The sequence below is a fragment of the Lipotes vexillifer genome, unplaced genomic scaffold (genome assembly GCF_000442215.2).
Source record: "Lipotes vexillifer unplaced genomic scaffold, Lipotes_vexillifer_v1.1 scaffold1191, whole genome shotgun sequence".
Classification (NCBI taxonomy): domain Eukaryota; kingdom Metazoa; phylum Chordata; class Mammalia; order Artiodactyla; family Lipotidae; genus Lipotes; species Lipotes vexillifer.
The window spans coordinates 669,534-688,497 of record NW_006799014.1 but is presented as its reverse complement, the minus strand read 5'-3'; the positions used below and the strand labels follow the sequence as shown (position 1 = coordinate 688,497).

The window sequence follows — 18,964 nt, the reverse complement described above, 5'->3', positions numbered from 1 at the left end:
ATTCCTAACTCAAATAGGCATTCGGCCATTTTCTCAAAATACGTACCAAACACAAAGCAGCTCTTTGCAAACTCGGGAGCTCTCGCTTCCTCTCGGCTCAGCCCGCTCACTGCACCACTGACACACCAGTTGCCGCCACACTCGTCCTGAACCTTTCCCTGGGCTCCCCAACACTAAAGACTGCAAGACGGGCAAACTCGGGGTGCCGCTGGGCCAGGCCAAGCCTTCCCCAGTCCAGGCTGCCCCCTCCTGGCCCGCGCGCCCGAGTCCGGGAAGAGGGAGGAAAGTTACCGCGTCGCCGCAGTCCCGGCTACTCTCCGGCCCCAGGCTCGCCCTCCGCAGGGGGCCGAGGAGCCGCCGCGAGCGCCCTCCCGAGGCGCCGGGCCCCGAGCGCCGGAGGGGGCCCCCCGCGCCCCGGAAGTTTGCAGGTTCACTCCTCCACGGCGCCCCGTGAGACGCGCGCCCCGGCCCCGCCGACGGCGGCGGCTAGGTGGCCCCGCAAAGAGGGCCCCGGCGGCGGGGCGGCCCGATCGCAGAAATCGCTGTCCAGCCCCATTGGCAGAACCGCCTGAGCCCCAGGCTGACTCAACCCTCCCGGCCGCACTCAACGGCGCCTTCCGGCGAAAGGGAGAGGCCGCAGAGGGAGGGGGCGGGAGGACCGCCGGCAGGCAAGGAGCTGCGGCGGGACCTGGAGCAGGACCACGAGAGGAAGTTTCAGAACTAGGGCCCCAAGCAGCTCCGCTCCTGGCCTCAGGACAAGACTCCCAGGGACGCCCGGGCCCGCGCGGAGGCGGCGGCCCGGCCTCAACTGGGGAGGGGGTCCCGGCGCCGCGCCGCTCCCCACCAACGCCCCCGGCCCAGCCCCCGGACCGCGACGGTGTAACCCGATCCCGCTCAGCCGCCAGTCCCCGCCCGACGCGGCCGCCACCGCCGGAGCCACAGTATCTGCAAATCAGCCCTGGACAGCGCCTCGCTCCGCTGGAGGCGTCCTTCCGCGCCCTCCCCCTCCCGCGGCCACCGCCGCCACGACCGCCCGGCCGGCCCGCCGCCCCCACCCGACCGTCTCCCACACCGCGCCACGCTTACCGGTCTTCCTGGGCGAGGAGGGGCGAAGACCCGCGTCGCCGCTCCTTCTCGGACTACTTTTCTTTGTTGCTGGAGTTTCGGGGGAGGGGAGGGAGAGGGCGGAAAAGTTGGACGCTGGGCCAGTCGAGGCCCGCGAAGACCCAGGAGAGGGGCTGCAGAGAGTGTTCAGGCCTCCGGCTCTCGCCCTGCCGTCCCGGCCGCCGCCGCCGCCGCCGCCTGGGGCCCCGGGCCTCGGCGGCGCTCGTTCTGCTCCTGCGCCGTGAGCTCTCGGGAGCCGCACATTCCAGCACAGAAGGCTGCGACGCGCACCCGGCCCGCGCCGCCGCCGCCGCTGCCACTCCCGGGACACGCCCACTCCGCCTCCCGCGCGCGCCCGCGGGACACGCCCCCTCCACCGCCCCCGCGCGTGGCCGCCTGGCGCGTCCCGCCCCTGGACGAAGGAGGTTGCTCTGGGCCCCGGCTGTGCTGGGGGCGAGCCAAGAGGTGGAGGTCCGTAATCTCCCCAGACCCCCAACTCTGACCCTTAGGTCTAAAGAGAAGAGCGCTCTGCTCCCATTCTTGATTTCCTTCATAAACTAACAACAGAAAAGTTATCCCCCAGCCCTGGAGTGCATGCACGAGAAAGGCGCTGTTAAAAGAAAAATCTACAGACTTTGACCATTCTCTTTAGAAGGATTGTCACCCGCCCTTTCAAGTCTAAAGCGCTCAAAAATACCTTTCAGAATCTCTTCAAGTCTCCACCCATAGCCACCCTTAACCAATTAAGCTTCGTTTTAAGCTTCTTTAGAAAAAAACAAAAAAACTATATATATTATATATATATATATATATATATTATAGCACAGGTAACCATAGTGGAAAAGAATATTTTATATATATATATATATATATATATGAACTGACTGAGGTTTTTTTCTTACTGTTTAAAATTTGGAAGGCATCTATATGTATATATGTAAGAAAAAAACCCTCAATCAGTGAGTTGTAAGAAGAAAATGTTTCGGGAAGATCGTGGACCCAAAATTCACGAATGAGGACAGAGGGGACAAGTCCCTAGACACAGAAAGTAGCAGGTCATTGCTGAACCTTCGAAGCACTATTTCAGTGTAGCAATTACCCTCAGATTACAGAGGGTGAAAAGGGTGTTAAACACATGGCGGCTGCTTCGTGAGCAAGTGTCCCATAGTAACCTGCTTCCACGTTTATAAAGTGGGGTAACCATGCATGTTACCTGGTACATAGTAATATGCTATAAAGGTAGCAGCAAGTACTAGGAGGCTTCAGAGTAGGAGGATAGTTTCTAACCAAGAGGATCTAGAAACTTCTCACCGTAAGTGATTATCCAGTCTGATCCTGGAGAATTAGAATTTCAACAGGTGGAAAATAGAGGAAGGAACATTTCACACGGTGAAAACAGCAAGCCTCAAAACCCATCCACCGAGGCTTCCCTAACTCTTTCTGGAGCTCCCCCAGTTCCTTCTCTTTTCAAGTTCCTTCATTTGTCTAGCTTATTCGAGAGCTTCCAGACTCCTTACTCCCCTGGTCTACTCCTCAATAGAACTATTTCCCTAAATCTAGACAATATATTATTAATTTTGCAGTGTCAGATGCAAGATGCAATGAAGGCCCCAATGTGTTTACCAAAGGTTTTGATTCTTAATATCAAATGCAAGCCCTCTCCATAAATCAAACTTGAGAACTATTCATTTTCATTGAACCAAAGAGAAAAAGAAATGCAGAAAGGAAGGAAAAAAGAAAGAAAAAGAGAAAGATAAGTGAAAGAGAGGAAGGAAGGAAAGAAGGAGGGGAAAAAAGGAGAAAAAAACTTTTGTAGAACTGTTACAAAATTTTCAACATTTATTCTTTTTTAAAAAATGTATTCTTTTTTTTTTTTAAACTAAAATCTAATTTGAGGTTGCGTGGCTTTTTTAGATGCTGTAGCCCAGGGAACAATTCTGGCCTCAATCAATACCTCAAAGATATATACTTTCCTTCCTTTTTTCATGTCCAAAAAGGCAAAAATGTAACATCTTTTTTTTTTTTTTTGAAACATCTTTTTAAACTTACTAGATAAATGTTCTTCATTTCCTCAGTCTGACTGTTACTGGAAATGTTTTATTAATTGCAAATTTATTCCTACATATTGTGATGCAAATAAATGAATGGCAAATCGGCAGCTGCATTCATTTAAAATTAGTAGAGGCCCTTGTTCAAGAGATGGCATATTCAGAGTGACCCAAATTATCCTGACATGAAGGCCACAGGTCAAATTCAAGGCCAAGTTACAAATCAATAGGAACTCTCCTTGGGGGAAACTAGTGTTATAAACTTGAATTCTTAATTGTTTTTCAAGAGGTTGTATTTTACTTTGCTTCAAGCAAAATTTAAGGTCTTCTGAAAAATAAAGACTTTAAAATGTCAATGAATTCTGGTTTTCTTATTTTGAGAATATGGATTTTTTCCCATATATTTAATTCATCATTAAAAAAAATGTAGGGCTTCCCTGGTGGCGCAGTGGTTGAGAGCCCGCCTGCCGATGCAGGGGACACGGGTTCGTGCCCCGGTCCAGGAAGACCCCATGTGCCGTGGAGCGGCTAGGCCCGTGAGCCATGGCCGCTGAGCCTGCGCGTCCAGAGCCTGTGCTCCGCAACGGGAGAGGCCACAACAGTGAGAGGCTCGCGTACCACACACACACACACAAATTAATTATCATATGCTCTTAGTAATATTTTTCTCTAGAGACTTATTTCACAAGTTCGGTTTAATATTGTTTTTGAGCTTCCATGTACTTTTTATTCCTTACCATGTTTCATTTTTTTCTTTAGAAAAAAGCTTATCTTGACTGAACTTATGTTAATGTTGCACTGAATTACAACAATCTGCTTTAAATGTTACATATTACATAAAGTTAGTGCTATTTAAAAACAAGGGTACAACATCTCCATCCTGATGTTGTTGGGTTTCAGGTCTATTCTTGCTGTCACCAGCCAGAGATGGCTTTGGTCTGTTAGGGACTTATGTATGGTGCCTTTCTCCCATTTTCCCTATATTTCCAATAGTACCTGTCAATGCTTATCCCTCCAGGAATCTCCTCCTGATATAACTGATCATGTAGGGATTGAACTCTGGCTCTGAAACTTTTGTCCTCTGAGTCAGCACAATTTCTATGTCTCATTTAGGTCACAGTGAACTTACAACATAATTTAGAATATTGCTTTGTGCTCTCTACAACCTTATTCTGAAACTTTTGGTGAAGTTTAAAAAATGGTGATAAATTAGACACTGTACTGGCCATGTAGGCTAGAGAACTGTTTCTCCTTTCCTCTGTTGCTTTGAGAAATCACTTCTCTTAGAATGGATAAATGACAAGGTCCTACTGTATAGCACAGGCAACTATATTCAATATCCTGTGATAAATCATAATGGAAAAGAATATGAAAAAAATATATGTATAAATGAGTCACTTTGCTGTACAGCAGAAATTAAACACAACATTGTAAATCACCTATACTTCTATAAAATTTAAAAAAAAAAAAAGAAATAACATCTCTTGAGTTTTGTCCAAAAAATGCAGAGGTTGCACTAGTGATGTCTAAAATTCTCAGCAGCTTAGAAATCTGAGGTGCTTTTTCTTCTGTTAAATTTTGAATCTCCTGCAGGTGTTTTCTAGAAAAATTATATATATATTTTAGTTCAATATACCCTAGTTTCTTCTCTGTAGCTTCTTTTGCCCTCTGTAGGGAGACCCACCAGTAGGTCTTGAGCCACACTGGCTTCAAGAATGATGGTGTCTGAAGACAGCGATTTACGGCCTGATCTAGTGCTGTTGATGGCAGCTTCATCTCCCCTCGCTGCCAGTTGGGCCCCGACCTTCTGTTCTGGTTCTGGTAACTGGAACACAGTGTCTTATCCATGACAGTATCTGCAGCTTGAGCCACAGAGGTGTTCCCTAAATGCTGAGGGACGGGAAGGAGGTGAGCAAGGGAGCTCCAGAATGAGCCGGGATTCTTCCTGCCTCCTCATGGAGCCCAGACCACATTTTGAACTACTCTCCCCTCGTTCCTCTTCCCTTCACCTCACTGGCCTTGTTGAACCCTGGCTACTCTCCCAACTTGCTGTTCTTTTTCTGAAAGACTGTCCAGTACTTCTCTGTCCATCCCGCTCACTCCCTCCCCTCCTGGGCCCGATGTTATCTTCTCAGTGGCCACACTCTTTAATAGAATTACAGCCCCATTCCCTTTACACCCAATCCTACTGTCCTTCCCTGCTTTGTTTTTCTTATTAGCATTTATCACTAACAAACATGCCATGTATTTTATTTATTCATTTTATTGTTTATCTTTCCTTACTAGAACCAAGGTGCAGAAGGGCAGAGAAATTAGTCTTTATCTCCAGTGCCTGTAACATGGTAGTTACTCAACATGTGTTTGTTAAATTTACAGGATCCTAGCTTGGTGTCACAGTCTCTCAAAATGGGGCCCCTCATATCCCCATTGGTACCCCCAGCTCAATACCCATCACAGACTCCCCTCATGCTAAATGCTGGCCTGCCTCTTTGAATGGCCCCTAAAATATCCCCTTTTCAATAGCTATTTGTTGAATGGACAAATAAATGCTCTCAGATCACCGGTCCCTGTGCGCTGCCTTCCTGTCGAAAATCTCCCTTCTTGCACTTCTGCATATTGTATTCCTAGCACACTCCTAGTTCCACACACCAGTCTTTCCTTGGATTTTCCTTGGTGGAGTTTGAGTCCGTTTGGGCCTCAAGGGTCCCTCCATTTGCCCCTGTTTAAATACAAGCCATACCCTCTCCCTGCACAGCCCTGCCCCTCCCCTGCATTCCATCTCTTTGCTCTTGCCTTCCCTATTATCCTTTTCCTAGGATTCTCCCTCCACTATGGTGTGCAGACCAGAAAATGTCACAATAGAAAGAGACCTTAGAGGTCCAAGTTGTTTTGCAGATGAAAAGAAACAGGCCTGCAAGCATTTGACTTGTCCAAGTTTGCACAACTAGTTAGAGCACCGCTGGAACTCGGATCCAGGGACACAGATTTGCAACCAGTCTGCTGATCTTTCTACCTCTCTCAAACTCTCCAGGCTTCCTCTGTTCTTTCCTGGCCCCAGCAGCACTCCTTTCTGAAAACTCCTCTGGGCCTGTTGAGCTACTTTGTTCAATGGCTGTACAGACAGGGTATTTGAGGTAAGAATTCTCTTCAGACCACATTTTCTTAACTTTTAAGTATATTTTTATGTTAAAATTAAATAGCTTCTGGCTAGGAGAGGCCTTATTGTCTTCTATTGCTTTTAAAATACTTAAGACCCAGGATTGACATTTTAATGTACAAAGCTCATCATAATTTTAGGGGAAAGGGAACTTGACTCCAAATACAACTTCTCTCAGCCTTTCTCTTCCATTGAGAAACAGGCAAAATGCTTCTAGTCTGTGCTCCCAAAGTGCCATGGGAAATGTACTTGTGCACATACTTTCTTGCCCATGTCTTTCTGACATGACCATGAGGACCTTGAGATAAATCACTGTGTTATCCGTTCTCCACATGATCTTATTCCTGACAGTCAAAAAAATCAAACATCTGACAAAGTGTAGCAACCCAGCCAAAGTTAACTGGTTTTATCAATAAATGTTTCTTTGACGAGTGAACCTGTATGTTTTCCTTATTTGTCTTCAAATTATCACTTAACCTTCCAGAATGGCTGAAAGTAAAACAGCGGGCAATATAAAGTGCTGATGAGGATGCTAAGCAACTGGAACTTCATATATTAATGATGACAATGCAAACTGTTACAAATGAGACAGGAAGGGGACAGGGCACAACCTTTAAAAGAATGACATACCCTGAGGACACGACAGAAACTGGTTAGAACCAGCTAGGTCCAAGATGGCAGACAAGTCGACTTCCACTAGACCTTGAGCCTCAGTGTATGCTCACTGTAACACATCAGCATGCTAAATGACACACCCACAGGCACTATGACGGTTCCAAGGCCGACTAGAAAAGGCCACAATGCGGGCAGTGGCCCAATTCCTGGAAATCCCCACCCCTTCCCCCAAATAGCTGTAAACTCCTCCCACTCATTAGCCTATGAGATTACCTAGCCTATGAGATTACACTCCTATAAAAACTGACAACCTCATACCCTGGAGGCGCTCTCCCCTTCTGAGATGGCCCACACTCTGTGGAGTGTGGCTGTGGAGTGTATATCTCCCTAAATAACCTTCTTTCTCTTTACTATGGCTCGCTCTTAAGTTCTTTCCTGCACAAAGCCAAGAACCCACACTTGGTGGCCATCCCAGGGACTCACCTGCAACCTGGAACATGACCATCCTCTCTTGCCCCACTCTCTTTCCTGCAATACAACCATTTTGGAAAACAGTCTTGAAGTTTCCTATAGAGATATATAGCATATAATCTAGATATCCCATTTCAGAACAGAACTGAAATTTCATGCTATGCAAAGACCTGGTAGGGAACTGTCCAAAAACTGGGAACAGCCCAAAAGTCCAGCTGGTAAATGGATAAAACAACTTTAATACACTCACACAATGGAATAAAGTCTCAGGGAATTGAAACTTTTCCTGTACTCTCTTTAGTGATTGGGATCTTTCAAATTCAACTGATAAAAGACAGATTAGCAAAAGATAACATTCAATCACCGTATTTTTGTTAAGGTATGTAGAGGGTGCAGAAAAAAGGGTGACTCAAGGGGCAGTTAGAATTTGGGGCTTATATACCATCTTAATAGGGGAAGGGGAGGGAGAGAAAGACACTTATGGGGAAACAAATGAGTTCTCAATAAGGGAGGGAAAGAGAGGGAGAGGGGGCACTCATGGGAAAACAAATGACTTTCTGGAAAGATAAATGGGCCTCAGGAGAACAGATGGGAGATAGGATAGTTTTGTGACAATGTCTGTTTACATGTGGTGTGGAGACTTCTCATGGCTCTTGATGAGAGTCAATCATCCCTGGTGGATCCCAGGGATGGCCTCTAGTGGAAGAGATTTGAGTTCATGTTAGTTCTGTTTTTAGGAAGATAAGTAATTTCCGGAACTCAAATGCCTTTTGCTAAAAGTAATTTTTATATGCCACAGTGAGTGGGTATTACTGACCCTTTAAATATCAATAAAAAGGAGCTAGCTACTAATAGAGGCAACTACACAGATGAATCTCAAAAGCATTATGCTAAGTGAAAGAAGCCAGATACAAAGGGCTACTTACCTTATGATTTCATTTATACAGCATTCTGGGAAAGGCTCTAGAGATACAAATGAGATTAGTAATTGCCAGGAGCTGGTGGTGAGGGAAATGGATTGACTATAAAAGGGCACAAGGCAATTTGGGGGGCGTGATGTAAATGATCTATATCTTGGCTGTAGTAATGGATACCTAACTGTAAAAATTACTCAAAATTCACAGACATGAACAAGTTAAAAGGGTAAATTTTGCTAAATGCAAATTATACCTCAATAAACCTAACTTGAAAAAATATAACTATAAACAATGGCGACTCTTGATTTATTGGGGTGTTTTGGTTATTTGCATTATTTTGGTAAGTGTTCCAAATCTTTTCACAAAATATTGTATCCAAGGATGTTGATTTTCCTCATGATAGAGTCTCTACTAATTTATACTATAAAGTCACTTCTTATCCTTAAACCTGCTTTATTCAACAGGTATTTATCAAGCATCTTCTCTGTTTAAGGTAAAAAGTGGTATGGGGGTGGAGGGCAAGTAAAGAAGTATAAAATAGGTTTTTGTTTTTGTTTTTTTTTTTTGGCGGTTCGCGGGCCTCTCACTGCCGTGGCCTCTCCCGTTGCAGAGCACAGGCTCTGGACGCGCAGGCTCAGCAGCCATGGCTCACGGGCCCAGCTGCTCCGCGGCATGTGGGATCTTCCCGGACCGGGGCGTGAACCCGTGTCCCCCGCATCGGCAGGCGGACTCTCAACCACTGTGCCACCAGGGAAGCCCTAAAATAGGTTTTGACCTTCACCAAACTTATGATCTAGTTTGGGAAATAAAACATACCTTGCTGGGCTTCCCTGGTGGCGCAGTGGTTGAGAGTCCGCCTGCTGTTGCAGGGGACGCGGGTTCGTGCCCCGGTCCGGGAGGATCCCACATGCCGTGGAGCGGCTGTCCCCGTGAGCCATGGTCGCTGGGCCTGTGCATCCGAAGCCTGTGCTCCGCAACGGGAGAGGCCTCAGCGGTGAGAGGCCCACGTACAGAAAAAAAAAAACAAAAAACATACCCTGCTTTAGTAAAAGCACAAACAGTAAGAGTTTTCAGAGTTTGGAGGAGAAATGGCTTCTAGCTACGCAAAGCTTCGGAGGAGTATTTATTTCAGGAAAGTAAGCAACTCATGGGCAGTTTATAATCAAAAACTCCAAAGTCTAGAGATCCGTTACCTTAAGGTCTTTTTTTATTTTTAATAAATTTATTTATTTTTATTTTTTAAATTTATTTTTGGCTGCATTGGGTCTTTGTTGCTGTGCGCGGGCTTTCTCTAGTTGCCGAGAGCGGGGGCTACTCTTCGCTGCAGTGCACGGGCTTCTCATTGCGGTGGCTTCTCTTGTTGGGCTCTAGGCGCGCGGGCTTCAGTAGTTGTGGCTCGCGGGCTTTAGAGCGCAGGCTCAGTAGTTGTGGCACACGGGCTTCGTTGCTCTGAGGCGTGCGGGATCTTCCCAGACCAGGGCTTGAATCCATGTCCCCTGCACTGGCAGGCGGATTCTTAACCACTGTGCCACCAGGGAAGTCCCCTTAAGGTCATTCTTAATGTGTCATCCGAGAGGAGGGGAGACTGGTCCTCTGCTGAAAGATGAAGAGGCAGGAGAAGGGATGCAGCAAACTCAAGTAAAACAGAATGGCAAAGCAGCTGGGGTTGGAGCAAATCAGGACTGAAGATAAAGTGCATGGCATCAGTCTAGAACAGATACCATTTTAAGCATGGGCTTGGCTTGCTCCAAGGAAGTCTTAAATAAGCAGTGATGAAGTCTCTTTGGAAAACAAAACCAGACCACTACAATCCAATCACAGCTGTGGTTGTCACACCATGAAACTTTATCCGAATTCAGTATACTGATTTGGACAAAAATGAAATCTAAATTCCTGTGTTGTGGAAGATAGATAGATTCTATCAGAAGATAGACTGTTTCCATAAGAAGCCAGTCTGCATGTAACCTAGAAAAGAGGAAAACAAAGGGGGGAAAACTGGCACTGTTTACCTAACACTGTCCACAGAGCATTGAGATACTGAATCTGGCAGATAGAGGTGCATCATCCAGGTTTAGGACAAGCATAGTTCACTTGGTATTTTTGGCTCAGAATAGATGTGAAGATTATCTCTCCTGACATTAAGTCCATACTCACAAAGTCACTTAATAGCTAATAACATATACTGTCCAAACTTTGATTTCAAGTGACAATTATGTCATTTAACAACTAGTATTCTCATTTTTGCATCTCCTCCTCCTACTCTCCCCCTAATGTCTCTTACTATATCTCTTCCTTTTCTTACCCTCACTCACTGGGCTCCAGCCACACATGCCTTGCATAGTGCTGTCTTAAGGCCTTTGCAGATGTACTTAAATGAAGGATCTTGAAATGTGGAGATCATTCTGGATTATCTGGTTGTGTCCTAAATCCAATGACAGGTGTCTTTATAAAGCACACACAGAGGGGAAAACAGAGAAGGCAATGTGAAGACTGAAGCAGAAATTGGAGTGATGTGGCCACAAGCCAAGGAAGCTGGCAACCACCAGAATTTAGGAGAGGCATGGAATTGATCCTCCCCTAGAGGCTATTCAGAGGCAGCATGGCTCTGCTGACACCTTGGTTTTGGACTTCCAGCCTCAAGAACTGTGAGAGAATAAATTTCTCTTCAATTCTAAGCCAGATCAGCCAACACTACAAAGGTTTATGCTCCAAGCTTTGAAAAATGAATTTTAAGACAAATTGACAATGGTTGAATGAAAAGACTATAAACACATTATGTCAACTTAATGCACAAATTTAGCATTTATTAAATGTCATTATATCTTTTAAAAAATTTATAGGCTAGATTTTCTTACTTTCCAAGAAACCCTGAGTATGTTGAATAATTATTGAAAAATCTTAGCTGATAAATAAGTTACTTATAGTCAAGTAATTTTTAGAGAAAAAATGTTAAATTATTACTCTTTTGTATTATATATATTTGACGTGGGTGCATTTGAAGATGATTGGTAGGATGTAAGGTAGGGTTTTGCTTTTCAAAATGCAAGAGTGCCTGAGACCTCAGAGGTCTAGGCTGTTCTTTCCCAGAATTCCTTAAGAGTGACATAAGTTGTTTACATGTGCTGGAGGAAAAAGAAGAAAAAAAAAACTATAATTGACTTTGGGAGGTTACTACATTGACCATATTGTCATCTCATTGTAAAATAATTTCAAAAATTGGATAGAGGGTGGGAAATACTTTAATTTTCTACTTTCTATGCTCCCAAATTATTCAACTCTTCCCAAAGGATGTGTGTACTTTTATAATTTAGAAAATAAGAATTTTTAAAGTAAAATAAATTCATCATGGAACATTTTACAACACTTTGTTTAGGGAAGTCAAAATTGTTACAACTTTTTGGCGAATAAGTTGGCACTACCAGAATAAACACACACACACACACACACACACACACACACAGAGAGAGAGAGAGAGAGAAACCTTTTCACCCAACATAACCTCCTACAGTGCAAAGAGATAAATAAGAATGCTCAGTTCAGTGTTTTTAGTAAAACTAGTGGTCAAAATATTAACCAGGATTATTTTGTGAAATGGGCTTATGGGAGGGTACTTTCAACAATATGCATTTATATATTATGCAGCTTATAATGTTATATTCAAATTATAGGGTTCAAATTTGCTTATAAATTGCTTCATTCACTTAACAATTATTTGGTACTTACAGTGTGTCAGGTTTTACTCTTTTGAATCTTCCCTCACCAATCGAAGATTGGGATGAAAAAATAATTTGTAAAAGGAGAGAAAGTAAGGAGATAACTAACTGAATGTTTTGTGGGTACCAAGGAATCTACAGGGTGCAGAAAGACAGGGTAAAAGATAAAATAGAGGGTGCTATTTGAAGAGTTCCTTGATCACAATCCTAAGGAAGGCCTGCCACACCAGATTCTTCAGAAAAGAAACTGAAAGCTAAAGCTAATTCCTTTAAATGTCAACCACCACCTTCCAAGATCCAGAGGTTTCAGACTGAAAGTCAATAGAATTACCTCACCACTCACTCACCTTCCATATAATTGTTTTAGTGAATATAAACTGTTATCTTTGCTTTCTATATTTGGAAGCTATTACATGAGTAACAGTCCCCAGCTTAAATAAAACAAACCCGGAACTTCTTCAAGTTTATTTTTAACACGTAATATAACTCAAAAATAGACAACTATGTGGTCACTCTTGGTGGTTTATGCAGACAGCTGTGGTGACATTGATTACTCAACGTCAAGGAACAGTTAAGAAAAAATGACGTTCAGTGATTAGGGAATGTGGGACCAACACAGACTCACTTTGTTCTCACAATATCCCCTGTATAAAAAGTATGGATAAAGATAATTCACGTATGGGGACCCAGAAAATGGAGGCCGCCCCAGCAGCCCGGCCCAGGTCACAAATCTAAACCTAAGTCAGCCTGCACTTCCAGGAAATGCCGCACTCTCAAGGAAACCTAACACACACAGATCACAATCCCCTAGCTGAGCTTTAGCTAGCTCACCTTACCCTGGAAAATAGGACCCTCTAGGCTTATAAAGAAATCGCTGACCTCCTAGGCAATCTTGTTCTGTTTCCTGTTGCCTCTTCTAAGCTCTGTAAAACTCACTGTAGCCCAAAATTCCTTGGGAAAAGTGCTCCACTGTCTGTGAGGCAGTGTACTCCCCAATCCAGGGATGGTTTTCCCTTGAATACAGTTCATCGAACTCATTACTAAATTGTATTATTTTTGTCGTTTTGTTGCAGGAAGGGGGACCCCTCCTAAAGGCCCAGGAGTGGGTTATTGTTTAATATTCAGAAGTGAATTGTCCAAGGAGACACATGTGCTGACAAAGCAAGAGACTTTATTGGGAAGGGGCACCCGGGCGGAGAGCAGCAGGGTGAGGGAAACCAGGAGGACTGCTCTGCCACGTGGCTCACAGTCTCAGGTTTTATGGTGATGGGGTTAGTTTCCCGGTTGTCTCTGGCCAATCACTCTGACTCAGGGTCCTTCTTGGTGGCACGCATATCGCTCAGCCAAGATGGATTCCAGCCAGAAGGGTTCTGGGAGGTTGGTATGGACTGGCGTCTCCTGTCTCCTTTTGACTTTTCCCGATTTCTCCTGGTAGCTTGTTAGTTCCGCATTCCTTACCAGGACCTCCTGTCATAAGATAAATAAAGCAACCTAAATAAAAGGTATGTGTCAATGGTATACCGTAGAAGAAATACGAGCTTTGGAATAAAAATCCCAGTTCTGTCCATTTATTATAAACTGTGTGTTCAAGAAAAAAGTGTGTAAAGATTCTGATACTTGTTAAGAAAAATTATCCAAAACATGGAAATAAGGCAAAAAGAAGGCTGTGTATCATTCCAATGTCACACTTCAGGTCTATCTTAACAGGCCCACCCAAGGATGATTTAATTCTCTAGGGAAATGACCAATTTTTGTCATGCTATTTCATTTTGATTAGGCCCAGGCTCTGGGAAATTACATGTTAATGTGAAGACTTGCCTGACAGAGGGGCAAATGATTCCTCTCCAGCTGAAACGATACCTCCAAATGGCTACAATTTTAGTGCCCTGTAGGACATTAACTAGCTGTGTCTCTCATCTAGCAAATTTATTTAGCATGTCTTTCCTGGCTGATTTTACAAATCTCTATTCTTCAAATGGTTTTTGAAACAGCTTTATTGTCTGCCAGTTCCCTTGCTGATAAGTTAAACAAAAATCTCTCTCTCTCTCTCTCTCTCTCTCTCTCTCTCTCACACACACACACACACACACACACACACACACACACACACACACACCTCTGGGAGTCATATTTTAAATTTGGGCAAGTAGCTAATAAACATTATTTTCCTTACCCCTTGGTTTCCTCTTTGTAGTCAGTGTCATGTGAGAAAAGACCTTTTCTTTGGCAGAAGACTTGCCCAGTTTCCACAGCTTATGGTGCTTATTTTTTCTGCTTATACGATACAATCAGGTTTAGTTTTGAACATGCGAGGTTTAAGATGCCCATGAAACAGGCCAGTGGAGATGTTAAGGAAGTTCTAAGCTTAGAGTTCAGGGAAGAGGCCTGGGCTGACAATGTAAGTTTGAGAGTCATTTGCATCACCAAGAAGGTATTTACAGGGTTTCCCTGGTGGTGCAGTGGTTAAGAATCCACCTGCCAATGCAGGGGACACGGGTTCGAGCCCTGCTTCCCACATGCTGTGGAACAACTAAGCCCATGTGCCACAACTACTGAGTCTGTGTTCCAGAGCCCAGGAGCCACAACTCCTGAAGCCCGGGCACCTAGAGCCCATGCTCTGCGACAAGAGAAGCCACTGCAATGGAAGCTCGCGCACCTCATCGAAGAGTAGCCCCTGCTCACCGCAACTAGAAAAAGCCTGCACACAGCAACAAAGACCCAACGCAGCCAAAAATAAATAAATAAAACTAATAATTTTTTTTTTTAAAGAAGGTATTTACAGTCATGAGGATAAACAGAGAGGCATGAAGGAGTGGGGAAAAGAATGAGAGAAGGAATAAAGACTGACACAGAGTAGTTGACATGATACAATATCAAATTGGAACTACAACATTTAGAGACCCACAGAGGATGAAGCGGTAGCAAAGGAGACTGGAGAGGGAACAGAGACATCAGAGAACAAAACAGTCTAGTGTCAGAGAAAATAGAGGGCTGGGTCAAATGCTGTTGAGAGGCTGTGTCAGATAAGGAGTAGAATGCATGTATTAGATATGGCAACATGGAAGACAGCCAGGACTTTAAAAAGGTCGCTTAGTGTGGAATGATGAGGACAGATGCCTGGCTGGATTTGAATGGGTTAAAGGGTAAATGGAAGCTGAAGATGTGGAGACAGTACAAGTAGAAAACTTATACTACAGATGTACCTGAGACTTCTGGAAGAGATTTAGACTCTACAAACAATAATTACGTTCCTAGCAGGATCTTGATGATCTCACCAACGTGAAATCCAACAAGATTAGATGCCTGGTACACACCACACTGTGCTATGTTATAGAATTCTTGAGAGCAATACTTGAGGAAGCTTCTACTCAAGTGGAATGTGGGTTCTAGACCCTGACTGCCTGGGCTCAAATCTCAGCCCTTTCACTAACTAGCTCAATGACTTTGGCAATTACTACAACTCTGAGTCTCAGTTTCTTCATCTATAAGTGGGCGTGGATAACAGCATCTACTTCATTAGCCTGTTGTAATGATAAAAAGTATTTAGAATATGCCTTCACATAGTAAAGTGATGAATAAAGGTTACCTTTATTATTATCTTTTCCAAGGAGAAAGTTTAAGTAAGGAAATAGTTAAAGGTATTTATAAATACAAGGTATTAAGTGTCATGATCAAAGCAGGCATTGGGCTTGCAGGATCTTAGTTTTCTGAACTGGGATCAAACCTGTGCCCCCTGAAGTGGAAGCACAGAGTCCTAACCACTGGACCACCAGGGAACTCCCAAGGACTATATGGTTTTGTCTCATGATGACCCTATGAGAATATACTGCAAAGATATCAAGGCTTAAAAAGAATCAGAGAAAAGATGTTGCAGTTGTTATGGAATCCAGAAAGCTTCCTTAAATAATTTTTCTTTTATTTTACAAAACTGTAAAGCCCTGGGAGTTTGTAACTTTGAGATCATATGTATCTTGAGCAAAGTTTATTATCCTATGCTTGATGAAATGTCTCAACTTGCATATAACTGCCATGAGGGAGGGAGAAAGAAAGACTTTGCTAGGGCCTTGTTACAGTTTTCTGGCTACTTTCCCCAGTGGTGGCTTGTGTGTTGTTAACATAGACTCCTACTTAGCAAGAAAGGAGTGATAGTAAACCAATCTAACCAAGTTCCTCCTTGTTTAAAGCCTATCATTGTTTCTCCACAGTAAAGCCCTCACTGAGTCCTGGTTTAAGATAGTTTCTATTCATATTCTTTTCATTCTTAAATGTCCCTTTATGAAAAGTCTTCCATTTAGTCCCTGCTTTTGAGAACTGGTCCCACCGAGTTTTAAGAATTCTGTGATCTAAAGTCTCACACAGAATGTATTTCATGGGCCAGCAGCACTGTTATCACCTGAGAGCTTGTTAAAAATGTGAAATCTGAAACCCAACCCAGACCTACTGAATCAGAAATTGCATTTTGACAAGCTGTCCATGCACATTAAAATTTAAGAGGCACTGTTATAAAAGAGGTAAAAGGAACTTAGGAAAACTTCAGGAGAATTTTTCTGTGCAAAATCTCTTAAAGCAGGGCAAATTAAGACTAAATCTACCATAAAAATGTTTTCCAAAATCAGATTTTTTCAAAATCAGATTTTAAGTTCAAAACAGAATTTGTGACATGTGGTATACTCATACCAGTGACTTGCTAAAGAGCTGAAGCTCCCTTTAAAGTATTCAACTTTTTTCAGAAAGCTGGACTTTCATATTGATAAGTAGGACTTAAATAATGACAATGGAAAAGACACATCTTTATTTTAGACTCAGCCCTGGGAAAAAGTCATCTCCAAGAACACGATCCAAGTAGAAGAGTTGAAATGGCTTCTCTTGCCATATCTTCTTTTTTTCCTTCCAGAATCAATGGTAAAACCTTTTTCTATTTCTAAAGAACTCATCTTTCACTGCTTGTAGACAACCTAGCATTCTCTATGACAATTTGTTCTTGTACTATTCCACACAATCAAGAGTTTGATAATTTTGTTTGTTTTTGGTTTTTTGGCTGTGCAGTATAGGGATCTTATTTCCCCGACCAGGGATTGAACTCGTGCCCCCTGCAGTGGAAGTGTGGGAGTCTTAACCACTGGACCACCAGGGAAGTCCCAAGAGTTTGATAACTTTTAAATTTCCTTTCTATGAACTTCTTGGTTTCAGGGAATTCTTTGTATCCACTTCTACCTGCAACTCTATTTGTCAGGTTTGCAAGTACATTTTTTTTCTTTTTTTATAGATTTTATTTATTTATTTATTTATTGGCTGCATTGGGTCTTCTGTTGCTGTGCGTGGGCTTCTCATTGCGGTGGCTTCTCTTGTTGCAGGGCACAGGCTTTAGGCGCGCAGGCTTCAGTAATTGTGGCACAGGGGCTCAGTAGTTGTGGATCACAACTCTAGAGTGCAAACTCTGTAGTTGTGGTGCACGGGCTTAGCTGCTCCACAGCATGTGGGATCTTCCCGGACCAGGGCTCAAACCTGTGTCCCCTGCATTGGCAGGTGGATTCTTAACCACTGTGCCACCAGGGTAGCCCGCAAGTACTTTTTAATTTCATGTCTAGGAAACAATTTGTCAATTTTAAATAATGTTAGTGGTAGGCTCAGAAAGACATTGAGAAGTTCATGATGATGAGCATAGCTTACACTAACATGGGCATATTTGAAAAGTGATGAATAATGGAAGGCAGCGGGAGCCCAAAGTACAACTTTATCCCAGTATGGCTGGCATCTTCCTTTATCTTACTGGGAAATGGCCAAGAGTGGAAACCTGGAGCATTTGGAGCATCAGGATCTGAAAAAGGAGTCCTTGATCCTTGACTAATTGTAGAGGTGTGATGGGCTGGGGATCAGGACACCTATTAAACTGTTTAAAAATTCATAAAGAGGCACTTTCAATTGTCTTAAAATTTTAGTTATTTCCCCCAAATCAGGATGCATTCAAGGTGAGTGTTCTTTCCAATATAATTAAACTAATATGTTGGATTAGAATACTTTATGCTCGTCCTTGTGAAGCACTGTCCTGGTGTCATTTATTAAGCATACTGCCCCAAACAAGCCAGTAATTTTGACTCCCATCCCCTACTCTCTCAAAGCTCCTTGTAAGTAGAATGAACATGATTTTTAGAGTCAAGAAATCTGAGTATACACCCTAAAGGAGCCTTGTTTTTCTCATTTGTAAAGTGGATTGATAATACCTCTTAAATAAGGTAGAATTAAAACTGATCCATACAGCCAACAGCCCATAATCATTACTCAGTAAATGTTAGTTCCTTTCTCTGGCAGTGGTAAAATACCTTAATCCTTCAAGAAAGATGCTGGGTGCGGAAGGTGGAAATGGTTTATGAAAAACAGCCCCTGGGGCACTGTTACCACCCTAGGGATGATCTTTTTTCTCTACCTGCCCTCTGAATTCTCCAGATGCAGCCTTGCAATATTAAGAATCACTTTGCCCACAGCTTGTGAAAAGTTGAGATTAAACTGCTACCCAAAACCATGTGACGATGGGCATAGGTTTTAAAAAGGAAAATCCTATATTTCAGTGTAAGCAAACCCTTGGAAGTTCCCTTTGCTCTCAGTATAGCCTTCAGCAGCGCCTGCAGCCTCTGGCACCATGGATACCGCCTTTACTGAGGCAATAGTCTCCATTGTTACGCGCAGCATCCCACGGTAATTGACAGCTACACTGCTTAGGAGAAGGAGGAAGGCCACAGAACAGACATCAAAGGCAATTATCATGAAACCCAGCTTGCTGTGAATGGAAGCAGTCACTCAGAATGTCATTTTGGAAATAAATTCCCTGGACAGATTAAAAATTTTAATAGTCACCAAAGTAAAAATGTGACCCAGGGCTTTCTATGAAGATGTTTTGACCAAAAGCATACTAGCACATGCTTCCTGGGGTTGAGTATTTCC

General features: G+C 43.5%; 1 protein-coding gene across 1 annotated transcript in view; it reads right to left on the bottom strand.

Moving 5' to 3' along the window:
• Positions 1-1,308, bottom strand: part of LOC103078260 (RE1-silencing transcription factor) — a 20,881-nt gene extending 19,573 nt beyond the window's left edge. The window contains exon 1 of the mRNA XM_007471277.1: positions 1,087-1,308. The gene's annotated coding sequence lies outside the window, so the exon portion shown is untranslated. The remainder of the gene's footprint in view (positions 1-1,086) is intronic.
• Between the last annotated feature and the right edge of the window lie 17,656 nt (positions 1,309-18,964).